Source organism: Aethalodelphis obliquidens, unplaced genomic scaffold, assembly GCF_003676395.1.
Source record: "Aethalodelphis obliquidens isolate GAN/ISIS:26980383/991018 unplaced genomic scaffold, ASM367639v1 scaffold38, whole genome shotgun sequence".
Classification (NCBI taxonomy): domain Eukaryota; kingdom Metazoa; phylum Chordata; class Mammalia; order Artiodactyla; family Delphinidae; genus Aethalodelphis; species Aethalodelphis obliquidens.
Window position 1 is genome coordinate 17,686,154 of NW_020837982.1, and position 19,364 is coordinate 17,705,517.

At 40.4% G+C, this 19,364-nt stretch overlaps 1 long non-coding RNA gene across 2 annotated transcripts in view; it reads left to right on the forward strand.

The window, feature by feature from the left end:
* Positions 1–19,364, forward strand: part of LOC113633128 (uncharacterized) — an 86,006-nt gene that overhangs the window by 5,054 nt on the left and 61,588 nt on the right. For both annotated transcript variants that reach the window (XR_003438076.1, XR_003438075.1), the window contains exon 2: positions 6,954–7,048. This is a non-coding gene — a long non-coding RNA (uncharacterized LOC113633128). The remainder of the gene's footprint in view (positions 1–6,953; positions 7,049–19,364) is intronic.

Below are 19,364 nucleotides of genomic sequence, written 5' to 3' on the forward strand. Positions count from 1 at the left end.
CCCAAGTTGAAACGCTCCCCTTCCAGCTTTTGATTATGATGTGCCCATGGATTTAAGTATCTCTGGGCGAGTGAGATTACCACTTGCAGGTACAGGATTGTGGGGTGAGTGCCTACAAGCTATTTTTTTGGGAAATATAGTACGCCTGGCCACCATACTTTCCTAGTCCATTACCCCTTTTTTGTCCTTAAAGTTTCTTCATTGTGGGTGGTCCACTCTGTGACCCCCTCTCCAGTGCGGGTAACCCAAGCCTGACCATTCAGCCCTCCCAGAACTTTGTTTAGACCTATCATGACAGAGACACGCTTTCCCCATGGGCTCACCAGCTATGCAGATGGTAGAATCCTAGAGCCACTTGTAGCTAATTTGTTGGCACCCCAGGGGAAATGACTCGCTGAGAATAAAGCTGAGACAGAGGAAGGCAGAGCTCAGAGACAAGTCCTGATAAGATCGTTTGTGTTCAGTTAAGGCTCGAAGCTAAAAGCACCTCTGTGAAGGACATCGTCATAGTTCCTCTCATAAACCAGTCAATTTCCAAATGTCAGGGACCCAGTGTTTGAATTGAATTTTTTTTGCCACTTGCTACCCAGAGACCTGAACATGATAGAGAGACGTGCCACATTGCGCTTAATTCTGTTATCCAGGTCCTCAGGCTAATCCACGATGGGGTAAAAGGAGGTACAAAACGTTAACATTTTAAAAACTATGTATGCAGTCAGTATATTCCTTGCAGTGTGGTATAAGTTATGAGCAAATCAGCCAGTTTTCTAGGAGACCAGATTAGGGCCAGAAGGAAGGAAGGAGTCCTGGGCTGCACTCACACCCTTCGTCCCCTGAGACTCAGAGAATTAAGGTGTTTATTTCCCACTTGCCTTTAGGAAAGCTCTCCCTGCTGACTGCTGAAGAGATCACACGTTTGAACCTTGCATGTAGTCTAGCATATTTTTGGGGGGTAATAAAACACTACATTTTTATTGGATATGATATAAATACAAAACTGCATGAATTATAAATGTGTACAATGAATTATGGCAAAGGTAACCCGCCTGTATATCTACCACCCAGAAGGTTACCAGCATCCCCCTTATACCGCTATATCTAGTCGCGGCTAGAGAATTTCCATGTGGAAGCAGATACATGCATAACTTCAGTAGTCAAATAACTTTCCGTCGTGCTTGTACCAATTCACAGTCCCCGTGTGTGTGTGTGGTGGTGCGTGTGTAGAGTGTTGTGTGTGTGTATGTGTGTGTGTGGCTGCGTTTGTAGAGTGTGTGTGTGTGTGTGGTGTGTGTGTATGTGAGAGTCTACTAGCTCCACAGCCTCTCCAGCACTTGATGATGTCAGTTTAAAAAAATTAACCATTCTGGTAGCTGTGTAGTGGTTTCTCAATGTGATTTTTTTGTTTTGTTTTGTTTTTTTGTTTTCCGGTACGCGGGCCTCTCGCTCCGGACGCGCAGGCTCAGCGGCCATGGCTCACGGGCCCAGCCGCTCCGCGGCACGTGGGATCCTCCCGGACCGGGGCACGAACCCGCGTCCCCTGCATCGGCAGGCAGACTCCCAACCACTGCGCCACCAGGGAAGCCCTCTCAGTGTGATTTTAACTTGCATTTCCCTGATGACTAATGATGCTGGGCACCTTTTCATATGTTTATGACTATTTGCATATATTTCCATGGCAAGAAAAAACAGATTTTACAAAAGATGTTAAGGCAGTAAACCTGAATTGGAGCCTCAGGCTGCCTTGGATACCTGCCCTAACCTACCATGCTCTTCCTCAGCAAATACTTGCCCGCTAGAGCTGTTTGTGTCCACGGATCAGTATTAGAAAAGAACAAACCCAGTGCCCACGCATAGACACTACACACATGTGTACACACATACACCTCTAAGGAAGAGGAGATAAAACCTTATATGAAATAATGGACATCCAGATGGATAATTCTCACAGTTTCTTGAGAGACCGAAGCATAATCTTTGAAGGAAAAGAAAAAGCCCAAAGAAATGCGTTAAAAGATTAAAGAATAGATGAGGAGAGGACAATAAGGAGAGGACAAACAAGTAATTAAAACTTAGGAAAGAAATGGAAAAGAAAAAACACTTGAACAGAAATGAAGACCACTTTAGAAACAGCCAAAGGTAGAATAAAGCAGAGATACAAAAGGGGAAGTTGGACAAAATCACGTAAAACGAACTGGAGGCAAATATCACGGTATTCCACTTATGCCGGGTACCCAGCCACATGCAGAGAGACAGAAACAGAATGGTGGTTACTAACGTCTGGAGGGTAGTGGGCTCATGGGTGCACAGTTTCCATTTGGAAGGATGATAAATTTCTGTCCATGGATAGTGGTGAATGCGTGTAATGCCACTGAATCATACATTTTAAAACGCTTAAAAGGGTAAATTTATGTTATGTACATTTTACCACATTAAAAAAAATGAAATGGGAGAGAAAAATATGTAAAAGTGATTCACAAAAGATGAAAGATTGTCCAGCATGATGAAGGCCATACATGAAGAACTCATGGCTAACAGAACACTCAGTGCTGAGACAGAAAGTTTCCCCCAGACCAAGAATAAGACAAGGATGTCTGCGTTTGCCCTTTCTATCCAATATGGTATTGGAAGCTGGAGACAGAGTAGTTAGGCAAGAAAAAGAATTAGAAAGGGTCCAAATCGGAAAGGAAGAAATAAAATTTTCTTTATTATTATCTCGGTCCAAGACCTGGAGGCCATCTGTGTTTTCATAAAATAGGTGCTTTCCTGGCGGTCTCAGCTTCTGTGTTCAAATATCTTATGAACATTTGAGAAATGCTAGCGTCTGCTCAGGCATGCTTTTGTCATTTTCCTTGTAAAGGGTATCCCTCGGCACTGTGTGCTTTTGTTGCTGTTGGATGCCTTCTCTTTCGTCGCGTCGTCTAAAAGTTGGTTGTATGTAGAGAGCTGTTAATGATTGTGAATTTTCTATCTTGTTACAATTCTGAATGCCTCTTGCTGTTCGCAGTAGTTTTCAGATGATTCTCTTGGATTTTCCAAGGATACAATCATATCGTCTACAAATAATGTGATAATTTTATAGTCTCCATTCCAGATGTTATTCCACTGATTTCTTTTTCCTGCCTAAACACCTGTAGTAGAACAATAAATTGTCATGGTATTAGTGGAAATGCTTGTCTTGTTTAGGACCTCAGAAATAGTGCTTCTGTTGTTTCTCTACCAAATAGCATGTTGGATTTGGGGCTGACATACACACTGTTGACGCCAATAATCAATAATCTGTATTAAGGAACAGAAGAGAGTTTTATTTGAGGCAAGATGAGCACTATAGACTGGGAGACACAGATTCAAGAAGCTGTTCTTGTTTTCTGCCAGACTGCAGAACGGGGCAGGCTTATAAAGGCAAAAACCACAAAGCTGCCTAAGCTGTTTGTCAAGAGTTAGTATTGGAGCTGGCGAGAAGTAAGGGTGCTTGTTAAGCCAGGATTGGCTGGGGTTGAAATGGTTGCATAGTTACAAGGGGAGACCTTCATATCATAAGGTTGCAGCTGCTGGCAGAGATTCTTTTGAGAAAGGCTGTTGGTGTCCTTGAGTCTGATACAGTGCAGAAAATTCAAGTTCTCGATGATGCAGGAACGTGTCTGAAACCACATCCACAAAGGCCACCCAGCTCCATGCCTGAACCACAGTTACTCCGTCTCGATTTTTAAATGGTCTTAAATATGTCATCAAAGCATACACAAAGACACACATAAATAAGTTTATGTGTGCATCTTTTTTAAAACAATGTTCAGGAGGTGTCCATGGAGTCTGCTTTATTGAATGTTTCCAACAAGGACGGTTGAGGATTTTGTCAAATGGCCTTTTAGTGCCTACAGAGATGATTCTATCATTGTTCTCCTTAGACCGATTATGATGATAAGTGATACCACTTGGTTTCCTCATATGGAACAGTCCTGATTGCTGTGTGCTACTCTTCCAGCGAGCTGCTGGACTCTGCTAATATTTTATTCAAATTTTGCAATGATAGTTATGAGGAAGATTGGTCTGTAGCTTTATCTTTTATGTAATCTTTCTAAGGGTTGATATTACTAGCATTAATGTTACATTCATAACATAAAGAGAATTGAAATTATTTCCCGTTTGGATGCCCTGAATGATCTGTATTATGGAGGTTTGGCTAAATTCTATGAAACTTTCATGCTGGGTGTTTTGGAGGACTTTGTTACAGCGTTTACAACTCCTTCTCTGAAATCAGTTTGTTTAGACTTTATATCTTTTGCGGGGGGGTCAGCTTTGGCAAATTATACATATTTTCAGAAATCTGTCCATTTTGTCAAGATTCTAAATGTATAGAATTGTGCAAAACAATCTGTCATGTGCTTTTGGGGTAAGTTGTTGTATGTGTTCTGCATCTAAATCCACATCTGCAATTTCTATGGATTTCCTTAGTAACGATGAGCTGTGTTTTCTGCAGAATATAGTCTGATTCGAGGACTGACCCAATGCTGTCGTATGTATTCAAGTAGATCCTTTTGTTCTGTGTCAACCAGTACATTTTTACCATGTAAACAATTTTGAATCTGTCCCCATTGCTCTGTGAAATTTTAATCCCGCAGCTGTCGTGAGAGCCTTCTGTGTCCACACAAACAGAGGTGCTTAGTTTCTTATCCTGACTTTTTGGAAATGTTGTCATGTGATGGCTTAATGAGTAACTGTCCTCAATGTCATGTCTCTTTTGATGACCAGTTCAGGCTGGGAGCCTGTGGGGTATTTGATCAGTGTCAAGCAGGATTTCGCCCTTCTCTGTTTGGGACACAGAACTGCCAAGTATTTATTACGGTCTCATCCCTACCAAGCACCGTCGTCGACACCAGGGAAATACCGTTTAACCAAAGAGCCAGAGCCTCTGCCTGATGAGCTGCTGGGGTTTCACAATTCAGCTTTGCTTTAAAAAAGCAAACAACCTAAAAACTTCTTCTCTACTAGACACTGAGCTCTTTAGAATAAGAACACGTCAGATCTCGCTTTTTGTCCATAAAAGTGCTTCTCGCTATTGGACTTATTTAGCAGGTGCTCAGATTTGTTAAATAACACTTTTAAACTATTAATTATACATTAACAACATGGAAATCTTGTGAAAATACATAAAAAATATAATGATGAAAATTAAAATTACCTCTAGTTCACTCCTCAAATATTTCCCTGAGGTATTTCAATGTATTTTATTCCAGCCTTTTAAAATTATTTTTCTCCCAGTATTTTTTGTTATTCACAGAGTGGGGTTATACTGAATATGTAATTTCCCCCGGTCCCATGTTAAAGACATGGCTTTTAGTAATTCTCTAGTATTTCCTTGTATCGTTTATTTAATGCTTCCCTAATAGTGGACATTTAAATTGCCCCCCTTTTATCTTTTAATTGAAGTATTGCTGATTTACAATGTTGTGTTAATTTCTGCTGTAGAGCAAAGTGACTCAGTTATATGCATATATATACATTCTTTTTTATGTTCTTTTCCATTACGGTTTATTCTAGGATATTGAATATAGTTCCCTGTGCTACACAGTAGGACCTTGTTGTTTATCCATTCTGTGTGTAACACTCTGCATCTACTAACCCCAAACTCCCAATCCATCCCTCCCCCACCCGCCCCCCCACCTTGGCAACCACAAGTCTGTTCTCTGAGTCTGTTTCTATTTTGTAAATGAGTTCATTTGTGTCATATTTTAGATTCCACATGTAAGTGATATAGTATTTGTCTTTCTCTTTCTGACTGACTTCACTTAGTATGATAATCTCTAGGTCCATCCATGTAGCTGCAAATGGCATTATTTCATTCTTTCTTATGGCTGAGTAGTATTCCATTGTGTATATATACCACATCTTTATCTGTTCCTCTGTTGATGGACATTTAGGTTGTTTCCATGTCTTGGCTGTTGTGAATAGTGCTGCTATGAACATTGGGGTGCATGTATCTTTTTGAATTATAGTTTTGTCTGGGTATATGCCCAGGAGTGGGATTGCTGGATCGTGTAGCAACTCTGTTTTTAGTTTTTTGAGGAATCTCCTTACTGTTTTCCATAGTAGCTGCACCAACTTACATTCCCACAAACAGCGTAGGAGGGTTCCCTTTTCTCCACACCCTCGCCAGCATTTATTTGTAGACGTTTTAATGATGGCCGTTCTGACCAGTGTGAGGTGGTACCTCATTGTAGTTTTGATTAGCAATTCTCTAATAATTAGCGATGCTGTAAGGTGCTCCTCTTTTAAATAACACTGTGACGAGCATCCCGGGTATATGAATTATTAACGACACTCCTGAGTCTCTCCTTAGGATGGGTTCCTAGGAATGGAATCAGTCCATCAAAGGGTATAAACTGTCCATCCATCTGCTTCTCAACTCGAGAGGTTATTCCAGTGAAATGGCCGGGAGTCCACGGGAGGCCCAGCCTCAGTGACCTCTTGCCAACGTGGGGCCCCAGACATGTGAACAGGTTAGCAGACTAATTCCCAGTTTATACTGGGTTCCAACTCAAGCCTAGACAGCTGGCTTTGTAGTGCAGTTATTCATATGTGAATGGGTATTTTATATCCACTTTGTTACGCAGTGATATTTAAGTGATTTAAATAGTTTCTTCTCATAAGGAGATAGGCATTGTTTATAATGTTTCTCAGTCATCTCGTGTACACAGCAATTGGAGAGATGGTTCTCAAAGTGGGCTTCTAGAAACATCAGTCTCACAGGTACATGCACACACCCATCTAAAGCCTTCCAGCGGGTTCCCACTAGAGTTGGAATCAAACCTGGTCAGTGGTAAGCCTGAGTCTGATCCTGGTCCATAATTATCTAAAATTTTAGCGTAAGCTGCAGGTTACGCTATGGATACAGTATTAATGATGCCAGGAGGGGGACTGCAGAAAATCTGAATGGGATACTTGTTTCCCACCCACAGGTCTCTGGTCCGGATTGACGGCCTGTGTCTTCTTTCAAACCCTCTTCTACTTGGTGTACATCTGGAGGATAAACTGGAACAGAGCGGCAGAGCAGGTAACAGAGGGCGGGTCCTCTTAGAGATGGGGCCCTGTTGATCCCAGGGCAGGTAAGGAATCTTTCATGGTGAAAATGGTAAGAAATCCATTGGCAGCATGACACACTTTGTTTAGTGAAATGCATCCAACGTGAGAGTTGGGGGCCAAAGGAAAGCCTGTGTCAGCACGTTTTCCTCTTAATGTGGAGTTAATTTAGTATCTACCAAGCAGGGCTCAGCCAGAAAGAAAGAGAATTAGCTTAGAAACTATTTTGCTGTTTTGGTGTGGTAGTCTTAGAAAAGCAGTAGTGTTTCCTGATCTGTTGTCTAGTTTTAGGCGTCTTCAAAAGGATCTTTTGGTCCATGGTTTCCTAAGAAATGCAAATTGCTAAGTGCCTGTGATCAGGGAAGTTCTTGGGGCAGAACCTGTCCTGCGGGTTCAGGAGCAGATCCTGATCCTCTGGGCGTCTCTGTGTTGAAGTGTGAGCCCCGCTGACTGTGTCCGGGTGTGAGAGGAGATGGGTGGGAGGTCGGCGAGGGGAGGTGTCCTGGACAAAGCCGCGAGGAGGGGCTGAGGCGTGCAAACCGCCACAGTCTGCGTCTTGACCACCCTTGAGGATTCGCAGCCCTTCTGCCTTTCCTTATGCTGACGTATCGTGTCCTTCCTCCCTTCAGTGTGATCGCTGGAGGGAATGAAGTGTACAGGACGTTAAGTTGGACCCTAAGCTACCCCTTAGGTGATTGTACCATTTATCTTTAGACTTTGTTCCTTTTATCGGGATTTAGGAGCAGTAAAGGGCACAGTGCAAAAAACATGTTAAGTTTGCAACTATGGCAACAACTAATTTTCCATTATGGAATAGCATTAGCTGTTGCTGTACTTTTAACATAAATTTTAAGAAGAGTTTTCAAATACCATAACTAAAACAGAAGAATTGTCACCAGGCTACAAACTGGAAATGATAATTTTATACCGTTAATGAAGCGTGTTAACTAACCTTGTCATGGTTTTCTGTCAGTTGTGTGTGGATAGATATTAGTGATGTTTTCTAAGTTATTTGGAAGATCTGCAGTATCTTATTGGAGATCAAAAAAGGAGCTACACTTTTATGTAAACATTTCTCCCGGATGTTAACTCTGTCATGGGTTTTCAGTGTATGAATCTGATTATCCCTTTTGTCGGTTTCTTACTCTTTCTCATATGGAATATTTCTTCTTCCGTGGAAGCAGGTCACTTTGCTATAAAATATTAATTGCTGATGTAGTTTTGTTTGTATTTCCCTCTCAATAGATTTTTTCTTTTAAGAAGATGTTGGGGTAGGAGTTTATTAATTAATTAATTCATTTTTGCTGTGTTGGGTCTTCGTTTCTGTGCGAGGGCTTTCTCTAGTTGTGGCAAGCGGGGGCCACTCTTCATCGCGGTGCGCGGGCCTCTCACTGTCGCGGCCTCTCTTGTTGCGGAGCACAGGCTCCAGACGCGCAGGCTCAGTAGTTGTGGCTCACGGGCCTAGTTGTTCCGCGGCATGTGGGATCTTCCCAGACCAGGGCTCGAACCCGTGTCCCCCTGCATTAGCCGGCAGATTCTCAACCACTGCGCCACCAGGGAAGCCCCCTCTCAATGGATTTAATCCGTCAATGAGTTTATAGTAAGGGCCTTTTCAAGCTCTACCACTGGTAATGTCGTGTCAGCTTTTTCTTTTTCTCAATTTTTATTGTGGTAAAATCCAACATAAAATGGACTGTCTTGACCATTTTTAGTGTACAGTTCAGTGTAGTAAATATGTTCATAACGTTGTACCATCATCCCACCATGCATCCCCATAATGTTTTCATCTTATAAATCTGAAACTCTGTGCCCACCAAACGATAGCTGTCCATTTCCCCTCCTCCCAAGCCCTGGAGATCACAATTCTACTTTCTCTCCCTTTGAGTTTTACTGCTCCAAGTACCTCATATAAGTGGAGTCATGTAGTATTTGTGTTTTGGGGACATTATTTTACTTAGCATAATATCCTCAAGGTTCATCCATGTTGTAGTGTATGCCAGAACTTCTTTCCTTTTTAAGGCTGAATAATATTCCACCATATGTATGTACCACATCTTGCTTATCTGTTCATCTGTTGATAGAAACTTGGGTTGCTTTCACATTTTAGCTGTTGTGAATAATGCTGCTGTGAACATGAGTGTACTACAGAGATCTGAGTCTGTGCTTCCAGTTCTTTTCACCATACGCCCAGAAGTGGAATTGGTGGGTCATCTGGTAATCTATTTTTAAATTTTTGAGGAACCGCTGTACTGTTTCCCATAGTGGGTGCACCATTTTACATTCCAACCAACATTGCACAGGAGACCAATTTTCCACATCCTCTTCAGCACTTGTTATTTTCTGGGTTTTGTCCTGTTTTGTTTAATAATAGCCATGCTAATTAATGGGCGTGAGGTAGTATCTCAGTGTAGTTTTGATCTGCATTTCCTTAATGATCTGTTATGTTTAGCATATTTTCATGTACTTCTTGGCCATTTAAATGTATTCCTTGGAGACATACCAAGTTTTTTTTTTTTAATTTATTTATTTGTTTTTATTTTTGGCTGTGTTGGGTCTTCATTGCTGTGCGCGGGCTTTCTCTAGTTGTGGTGCGCGGGGGCTACTCTTTGTTGCAGTGCACGGACTTCTCATTGTCGTGGCTTCTCTTGTTGCAGAGCACAGGCTCTAAGTGCATGGGCTTCAGTAGTTATGGCATGCGGGCTCAGTAGTTGTGGCTCACGGGCTCTAGAGCGCAGGCTCAGTAGTTGTGGTGCATGGGCTTAGTTGCTCTGCGGCATGTGGGATCTTCCCAGGCCAGGGCTCAAACCCGTGTCCCCTGCATTGGCAGGAGGATTCTTAACCACTGTGCCACCAGGGAAGCCCTCTATTCAAGTTGTTTTGCACATTTTTTAATCAGGTTGGTTTTGTTGTTGTTGTTGAGTTTTTGGAGTTCTTTATATATTCTGGACATTAGTACCTTATCAGATAAATGATTTATAAATATTTTCTCCCATTCTGTGGGTTGCCTTTTTACTCTTTGATATTGTCTTTTAATTGTTTTAATATATATATATTTATTTAATTTATTTATTTTTGGCTGCGTTGGGTCTTCGTTGCTGCACACAGGCTTTCTCTAGTTGTGGTGAGCGGGGGCTACTCTTCATTGCAGCGTGCAGGCTTCTCATTGTGGTGGCTTCTCTTGTTGTGGAGCACAGGCTCTAGGCGCGTGGGCTTCAGTGGTTGTGGCACACAGGCTCAGTAGTTGTGGCGCACAGGCTTAGTTGCTTGGCGGCATGTGGGATCTTCCCTGACCAGGATCTGAACCTGTGTCCCCTGCACTGGCAGGCGGATTCTTAACCACTGTGCCACCAGGGAAGCCCTGATACTGTCTTTTGATTAACAAGTTTTTAATTTTCATGGTCTAATTTGTCAGTTCTTCTTTTATTGCGTGTACCCTTGGTGTCATATCCAAGCAATCATTCCCAATCCAGTGCTGTGGCGATTTTGCCTTATGTTTTCTTCTGAGAGTTTTATAGTTTTAGGTCTTACATTTAAGCTTAATCCACTTGAGTTAGTTTTATTGTTCTTGTTTTTGTTTTTAACACTTATTCTTTTATTTGGTTGCACCAGGTCTTAGTTGCGGCAGGCGGGCTCCTTAGTTGCAGCTCACAGGCTCCTTAGTTGCAGCAGGTGGGCTTCTTAGTTGCAGCTCCAGGGCTCCTTAGTTGTGGCATGCAAACTCTTAGTTGCAGCATGCATGTGGGATCTAGTTTCCTGACCAGGGATCGAACCCAGTCCCCCAGCATTGGGAGCGCAGAGTCTTAGCCACTGTGCCACCAGGGGAGTCCCTGAGTTAATTTTTATATGTGGTGTTAGGTAAGGATCCGACTTCATTCTTTTGCATGTGGATATCCAGTTTTCCCAGAAACATTTGTTAAAAAGACTGTCCTGGGCTTCCCTGGTGGCGCAGTGGTTGAGAGTCCACCTGCCGATGCGGGGGACGCGGGTTCGTGCCCCGGTCCGGGAGGATGCTGCGTGCCGCGGAGCAGCTGGGCCCGTGAGCCATGGCCGCTGAGCCTGCGTGTCCGGAGCCTGTGCTCTGCAACGGGAGAGGCCACAGCAGTGAGAGGCCTGCGTACCGCAAAAAAAAAAAAAAAAAAAAAAAAAAAGACTGTCCTTTCCCCACTGAATGATGGTTGCATCCTTATCAAAAAATCATTTGAGATTCCATGTGAATTGTAAGATGGATTTTTCTATTTCTGCAAATAATGTCATTAAAATTTTTATAGGGATTGGCATTGAATCTGTGGACTGTTTTAGGTAGTATTGCCATCTTAACAATGAAAAGGCATCCAGTCCTTGAACATGAGGTGTAATTCCATTTACTTATGTCTTCTTTAATTTCTTTCTGCAATATTTTGAAATTTCCATTGTACTAGTTTTTTACCTCCTTGGTTAAGTTAAGTTTTAAGTTATTTTATTCCTTTTGATGCTATTGTAATGGGATTGTTTCATAGCTTCCTTTTCAGATTGTTCATTGTTAGTGTATAGAACAGAAATACAACTGTGTCTTGTCTGTGTTGACATTGTATTCTGTGACAGTACTGAATTCATTTATTAGCTCTAACAGTTTCTTTGTGGAATTGTTAGGGTTTTCTATACATAAGATCATATTATCTTTTTTTTTTTTTTTTGCAGTATGCAGGTTTCTCACTGCTGTGGCCTCTCCCATTGCGGAGCACAGGCTCCGGACACGCAGGCTCAGCGGCCATGGCCCATGGGCCCAGCCGCTCCGCGGCGTGTGGGATCCTCCCAGACCGGGGCACAAACCCACGTCCCCTGCATTGGCAGGCGGACTCCCAACCACTGCGCCACCTGGGAAGCCCCATATTATCTTTGAACAGAGATAATTCTTCCTTTCCAGTTTGTATGCCTTTCATTCCTTTTTCTTCCCTAATTGCTCTGGCTAGAATTTCCAGTACTTATGTTGAATAGAAGTGGCAAAAGTGGGCATCCTTGCCTTGTTCCTGAACTTAGAGGAAAAGCTTTCAGTCCTTCACCATTGAGTATTATGTTTGCTGTGGGTTTTTCATATATGGCTTTCATTACATTGAGGTACTTTCCTTCTATTCCTATTTTTGTTAAGTGTTTTTATCATGAAAGGGTGTTGCGTTTTTGTCAAATGCTTTTTTTGCATCAATTGAGATGATCATGAGGTTTTCTCCCTTCATTTTGTAATGTGTTTTATATTAATCCATTTTCCTATGTTGAATCATCCAGCAATAAATCCCACTTGGTCGTGGTGTATAAGCCTTTTATATGCTGCTGAGTTTGATTTGCTAGTATACTGTTGGAGATTTTGTCATCAGTGTTCACAGGGGATATTGGTCTGTAGTTTTCTTCTCTATAGTGTGTTTGTCTGGCTTTGGTATCAGGGTAACGCTGGTTTCATAGAATGAATTAGGAAGTCTTCCTTCCTCACTTTTTGGGAAAAGTCTGTAAATATTGGTTCCTCTTTAAATGTTTGGTAGAATTCACCAGTGAAGCCATTAAGTGCAGGACTGTCCTTTGTCAGGAGATTTTTTATTACAGATTCCATCTTCTTACTAGTTGTAGATCTATTCAGAATTTCTGTTTCTTCGTGATTTAGTCTTGATAGGTTTTGTGTTTCTAGGAATTTGTCCATTTCTAATAGGTTATAGACTTTATTACCATACAGTTGTTCATAGTATTCTCTTATAATCTGTTTTATTTCTGTAAAATTGGTAGTAATGCCCCCATTTTCATTTCTGCTTGCAGTTATGCGAGTCTGTTTTTTCTTAGTCCATCTGACTAAAAATTTGTCAACTTTGTGGCTCTTTGCAAAGAACCAATTTTGATTTTGTTAATTTTCTCTATTTTATTTGATTATATTTTTACTTATTTAATTCTTTTGGTTTAATTCATTATTTTACTATATTTTATTATAGCCATTCTAGTGGGTGTGAAATGTGGTTTTAATTTGTACCTTTACTTCATGCAAATTAATCTTGAGCATATTTTCATAAGTTTGTTGGCTACCTATATACCTTTTTTTGTCTGTTCAAGTCCTTTATCCATTTTGTAATTGAGTTGTTTCTCTTTTTGCTGTTGAGTTGTGAAAGTTTTAATATATTCTGGACTCTTATTAGATGTATGGTTTGCAAATATTTTCTTCCATCCTGTAGATTGTCTTTTCACTTTTTGATAGTACCCTCTGTTGCACAGACTTCTAAAAAAATTTGGATAAAACTGACATATAAAATTATATTAGTTTCAGGTGTACAACATGATGATTCGATGTTTGTATATGTTGTGAAATGATCACCGCAATGTCTAGTAACATACATCACCATACATAGTTACAAGAATTTTTTTCTTGTGATAAAAACTTTTAAGATTTTCTCTCTTAGCACGTTTCCAGTAGACGGCACAGTGTTATTAACTCTAGTTTCCATGCTGTGCATGACATCCCCGTGACTTGTTTATTTCTTTGCTATTGAGTTGTTGCACAAAAGTTTTTAATTTTGATTACAAACTTTATCTATTTTTGTTGTTGTTGTTGTTGTTGTTGTGCTTTTGGTCCATTTCCAAACTGTCAAAAAAATTAAGTGGTGTTGGAACATAGAAATATTATGGAAGAAATAAAAAACTAAGTAACAGACTTTGAGTTTTCAGTCTGACATGTAAGTAGCCCAGAAGTCATCATACATGTAGGGGAGGCAAACCTTTACCTTTCCCCTCTTAGGGTTTTTCAGCTGGAGCTGAGAATTAAACTGCCATTAAGACAGATTCCCGGGAGAAAAGCATACGCATTTATGTAAGCTTTATGTGACACAGGAGCCCTCGTAAGGAAGTGAAGATGCAAAAATTGGCAGAATCTACATGCTTTTATACTGGCCTGTAGCATGTAAAGAGTGGCAGCTGTAGGAGAGTAACTGAGCCATGGGCAGAGGCTAAAGGAGGGTAAGAATTATTTTAACAAGGTCTGTTTGTGTAGAATTCTCTCGGCTCTGACTCCCCAGCAAAGAAAGTTTCTCTTCTCCCGGTACAGGGGCGATGGCACCTTTCACATGGGAGTTTTAATGTCCTCTTTCCAAAAAGAGAAGCAGAGATTAAAATGCTCTTCTAACCGCCTTTCTAACAACAGCAACAAAACTCTGCCGTTGTTTTTCAAGTGCCTTTAGTTCAAAATAATTCTTATGCTAAAGTGGCATGTTCTGCCGCCCTTCATTCCTCTCCACTCCCACTTTGAAACTTCCACAAGAAGTCTCACGGCCCAGAAGCTAAGGTACCTTGTTTCATAGCTCAGCGAACTAGTGTCTTACTCTTGAGAATAAGTCAGTGCAGTTAAACTCTTCTGTGTGTTTCGAGAGGCAGTGGTGCAGGAGGGTGTCCGTGTCCATCTAAGTTAGGTCTCTATGTGGTGTGAGCAGTCAGGCATTTATGAGAGGAGTTTCTGAGGAAACAAAAGCAAAGATTCATAGTTGGAAACCTAGTTTCTGAGTCCAGAGGGCATCCAGTCAAGTAGATTTCTGGATTTGAGCTCAGAGTATCTTCAGACAGTGGAAGGAGGATGGCGGTTGTAATTCGGTGAATTTCCTGGTTTGCCGTTTGAATGTCCCTGGTTATGGAATTGAGTGTTCCCGTGAATTTTCTTAGCGGCCTGCAGAACGGCAGGCATGAAGCTTGTCCATACGTGATCTGTTGTGGTGGTTTCTCTGAAGTTTATATCGTGTCATCCAGCTTTAGCTTATAGTGTTTCAGGAAAAGGATAGTTTTAATTCTTAGTGACTCCAAGTTAGAATGGTGGGACAAAACTTGCTATTGTTAGTTTGAGCAGTTGTAACTAGATATTGGAGGAAACTAGAATAATTCAGGATCCAGTCCAGTTTACAGGTAGATAACAAAACCTCAAAGAAAACGAATAGGGGCATATCTAATAACCACAGGGGTGTGTGATAGTTTTCCATTGAAACATAATTTCCTCTCTATACTTACCCTATTTTTTTCAAATGCCATTATAGTAAGACTAATTTGTTTGTAAAATAAGTTTAGTCTTATCCTGGCCTGATTATTCATATAAACACAGCAAGAATAGTGGTTTATCATATAGGTCCTTTTCAAGTCACCTTTGTTGGAACTCTTAATAAGGAATTCTAGAGTGGACCTTTAAAAGTCTTTCAAGTCTAGGAAGCCAAGCCATGAATTTGCCATCAGACTTCCCCTTCAGTACCTATAGATGTGGGTGAATTCCTCTCTTCTTGAGGTCCCCAATGTATCTTAAGGTTCCTGGGCCAGCTGGAAAATGACCATCCTTACTCAAGTGTAAGTAAGGTACCAGGCCAGTGTTTCAAGGGACTTCATAAGCATTGGCTCCATAAAGTCAACATCAGTTCCTTAAATCTGTCTGGTCACATCTGATTCTATGTACATGTAGGTCAAGTAGGATGACCCAGACAAAGCCTCAGTAATAAACCAGTGTTTCCAATTTTGTGCTGTTACAGGGAGAACAGGTTCTTATCGAACCTGTGCAAATAAGTATTTTGCCGTGAAAACGAGAAACTAAGAGTATCTGAGTTCTGCAAGGATCAGGTAGAGAGAAAAGATCATGTTTTAATTTTTATTTTAAAAAGTATAATCTGTTAAATGGTGGTAAGTTATAGATAGCTTAAGAGAAAGAGAAAAGATTTCCTTAAATCTGGAAAACAAAACATTAAAGAACCAAGAATGCTTCAAACAAAAAGTGCAAAAATTATAATCATCTACATCAGTTCATTTCAGTCACATGTTAATATGTCTTGTTTTGCTGTGTCTTGGGTTAGCAGTTTTATGAATCAATTTCTTCATTAGAGTTCTAAACGTTCTTACCCAGTTCAGTAGTATGATCTTAAAGTTGTCAAAAACCTGTATTCTGGAGTACTTGTCAGGGTCCTTTCCATCAATCTCCTTGAAGATTAAGCAGTTTTTTTCCCTGTAATTGATTGCAAATGCTTTCAGAGAAGAATCAAAGGTAAAATAATAACTGTCTGTGCAAGACAGAAGACATAAAAATAGCCATGGTGAAAGATTTGGTGAGAGATTTGACGATTAAAAAAAAGATGCAGTTGACAAGGAAATTTGATTACTGTGACATAGAGAACTTTAAAATAATAATTGGAATTATGACTGATTATATAGACAGTAAGGACATTTTCAAATTGATAGTTGAACTTCATTAAAGTTTTAAATTTCTGCTTTGCAAAAAACACTGTTAATAGAATGAAAAGATAAGATAGGGACTAGGAAAAAATCTCTAAAAAACGTATCTGAAAAAGGACTGGTATCCAAACTGTACAATAGAACGAACACTTTATTTTCTTTTTCCTGTATTAAATCTTCTTTTTTTTTTTAATAGATCTTCATTGGAGTATAATTGCTTCACAGTACTGTGTTAGTTTCTGTTGCACAACAAAGCGAATCAGCCATATGCATACACACGTCCCCATATCCCCTCCCTCTTGAGCCTCCCTCCCATCTTCCTTATCCCACCCCTCTAGGTCACCGCAAAGCACCAAACCGATCTCCCTGTGCTATGCTGCTGCTTCCCACTAGCCAACTATTTTCCATTCGGTAGTGTATGTATATCGATGCTACTCTCACTTTGCCTCAGCTTCACCCTCCCACCCCATGACCTCAAGTCTATTTTCTATGTCTGTCTCTTTATTCCTGCCCTGCTACTAGGTCCATCAGTACCTTTTTTTTTTTTTTTTAGATTCCATATATATGTGTTAGCATTTGTTTTTCTCTTTCTGACTTAATTCACTCTGTATGACATACTCTAGGTCCATCCACCTCACTACAAATAACTCAATTTCGTTTATTTTTATGGCTGAGTAATATTCCATTCTGTATATGTGCCATGTCTTCTTTATCCATTCATCTGTCGATGGACATTTAGGTTGGTTCCATGTCCTGGCTATTGTAAATAGAGCTGCAATGAACATTGTGGTACATGACTCTTTTTGAATTATGGTTTTCTCAGGGTATATGCCCAGTAGTGGGATTGCTGTGTCGTACGGTAGTTCTATTTTTAGTTTTTTAAGGAACCTCCATACTGTTTTCCATAGTGGTTGTATCAATTTACATTCCCACCAACAGTGCAGGAGGATTCCAGTTCACCACACCATAGAATTCCATCACTTATTGTTTATATATATATATATTTTTAAAATTAATTTATTTATTATTTTTGGCTGTGTTGGGTCTTCGTTTCTGTGCGAGGGCTTTCTCTAGTTGCGGCGAGCGGGGGCCACTTTTCATCATGGTGCATGGGCCTCTCACTGTCGCGGCCTCTCTTGTTGCGGAGCACAGGCTCCAGACGTGCAGGCTCAGTAGTTGTGGCTCACGGGCCTTGTTGCTCCGCAGCATGTGGGATCTTCCCAGACCAGGGCTCGAACCTGTGTCCCCTACATTGGCAGGCAGATTCTCAACCACTGCGCCACCAGGGAAGCCCTATATTTTTTGATAATGGCCATTCTGACTGGCGTGAGGTGATACCTCATTGTAGTTTTGATTTGCATTTCTCTAATAATTAGTGATGTTGAGCATCTTTTCATGTGCCTCTTGGCCATCTGTATGTCTTCCTGTAGGTCTTCCGCCCATTTTTTAACTGGATTGTTTTTTTTTCCTGATATTGAGCTCCATGAGCTGTTTGTATATTTTAGAGATTAATCCTTTGTTATTTCATTTGCAAATATTTTCACCTATTCTGAGGGTTGTCTTTTTGTATTGCTTATGGTTTCCTTTGCTGTGCAAAAGCTTTGAAGTTTAATTAAGTCCCATTTGTTTATTTTTGTTTTTATTTCCGTTACTCTAGGAGGTGGGTCAAAAAAGATCTTGCTGTGGTTTATGTCAAAGAATGTTTTTCCTATGTTTTCCTCTAAGAGTTTTATAGTGTTTGGTCTTACATTTAAGTCTTGAATCCATTTGGAGTTTATTTTTGTGTATGGTGTTAGGGAGTGTTCTAATTTCATTCTTTTACATGTAGCTGTCCAGTTTTCCCAGCACCACTTATTGAAGAGGCTGTCTTTTCTCCATTGTATGTTCTTGCCTCCTTTGTCGTAAATTAGGTGCCCATATGTGTGTGGCTTTATCTCTGGGCATTGTATCTTGTACCATTGATCTATATTTCTGTTTTTGTGCCAGTACCATACTGCCTTGATTACTGTAGCTTTGTGGTATAGTTTGAAGTTGGGGTGCCTGATTCCTCCAACTCCATTTTTCTTTCTCAAGATTGCCTTGGCTATTTGGGATGTTTTGTGTTTCCATACGAATTGTAAGATTTTTTGTTCTAAATCTGTGAAGAATGCCATTGGTAGTTTGATAGGGATTGCATTGAATCTGTAGATTGCTTTGGGTAGTACAGTCATTTTCACAATATTGATTCTTCCAATCCAAGAACATGGTATATTTCTCCATCTGTTTATGTCATCTTTTATTTCTGTCATCAGTGTTTTATAGTTTTCTGAGTGCAAATCTTTCATCTCCTTAGGCAGGTTTATTCCTAGGTATTTTATTCTTTTTGTTGCAGTGGTAAATGGGAGTGTTTCCTTACTTTCTCCTTCTGATTTTTCATTGTTGGTGTATAGGAATGCCAGAGATTTCTCTGCATTAATTTTGTATCCTGCAGCCTTAACAAATTCATTGATTAGTTCTAGTAGTTTTCTGGTGGCATCTTTAGGATACTATATATAGTATCGTGTCATCAGCAAACAGTGACAGTTTTACTTCTTCTTTTCCAATTTGTATTCCTTTTTCTTCTCTGATTGCCGTGGCTAGGACTTCCAAAACTATGTTGAATAAGAGTGGCGAGAGTGGACATCCTTGTCTTGTTCCTGATCTTAGTGGAAATGCTTTCAGTTTTTCACCATTGAGTGTGATCCTTGCTGTGGGTTTGTCATATATGGCCTTTATTATGTTGAGGTAGGTTCCCTCCATGCCCATTTTCTAGAGAGTTTTTATCATAAATGGGTGTTGAATTTTGTCAAAAGCTTTTTATGCATCTATTGAGATGATCATATGGTTTTAATTCCTTAATTTGTTAATATGGTGTATCACATTGATTGATTTGCATATATTGAAGAATCCTTGCATCCCTGGGATAAGTCCCACTTGATTATGGTGTATGGTCCTTTTAATGTGCCGTTGGATTCTGTTTGCTAGTATTTTGTTCAGGATTTTTGCATCTATGTTCATCAATAATATTGGTCTATAATTTTCTTTTTTTGTGATATCTTTTTCTGGTTTTGGTA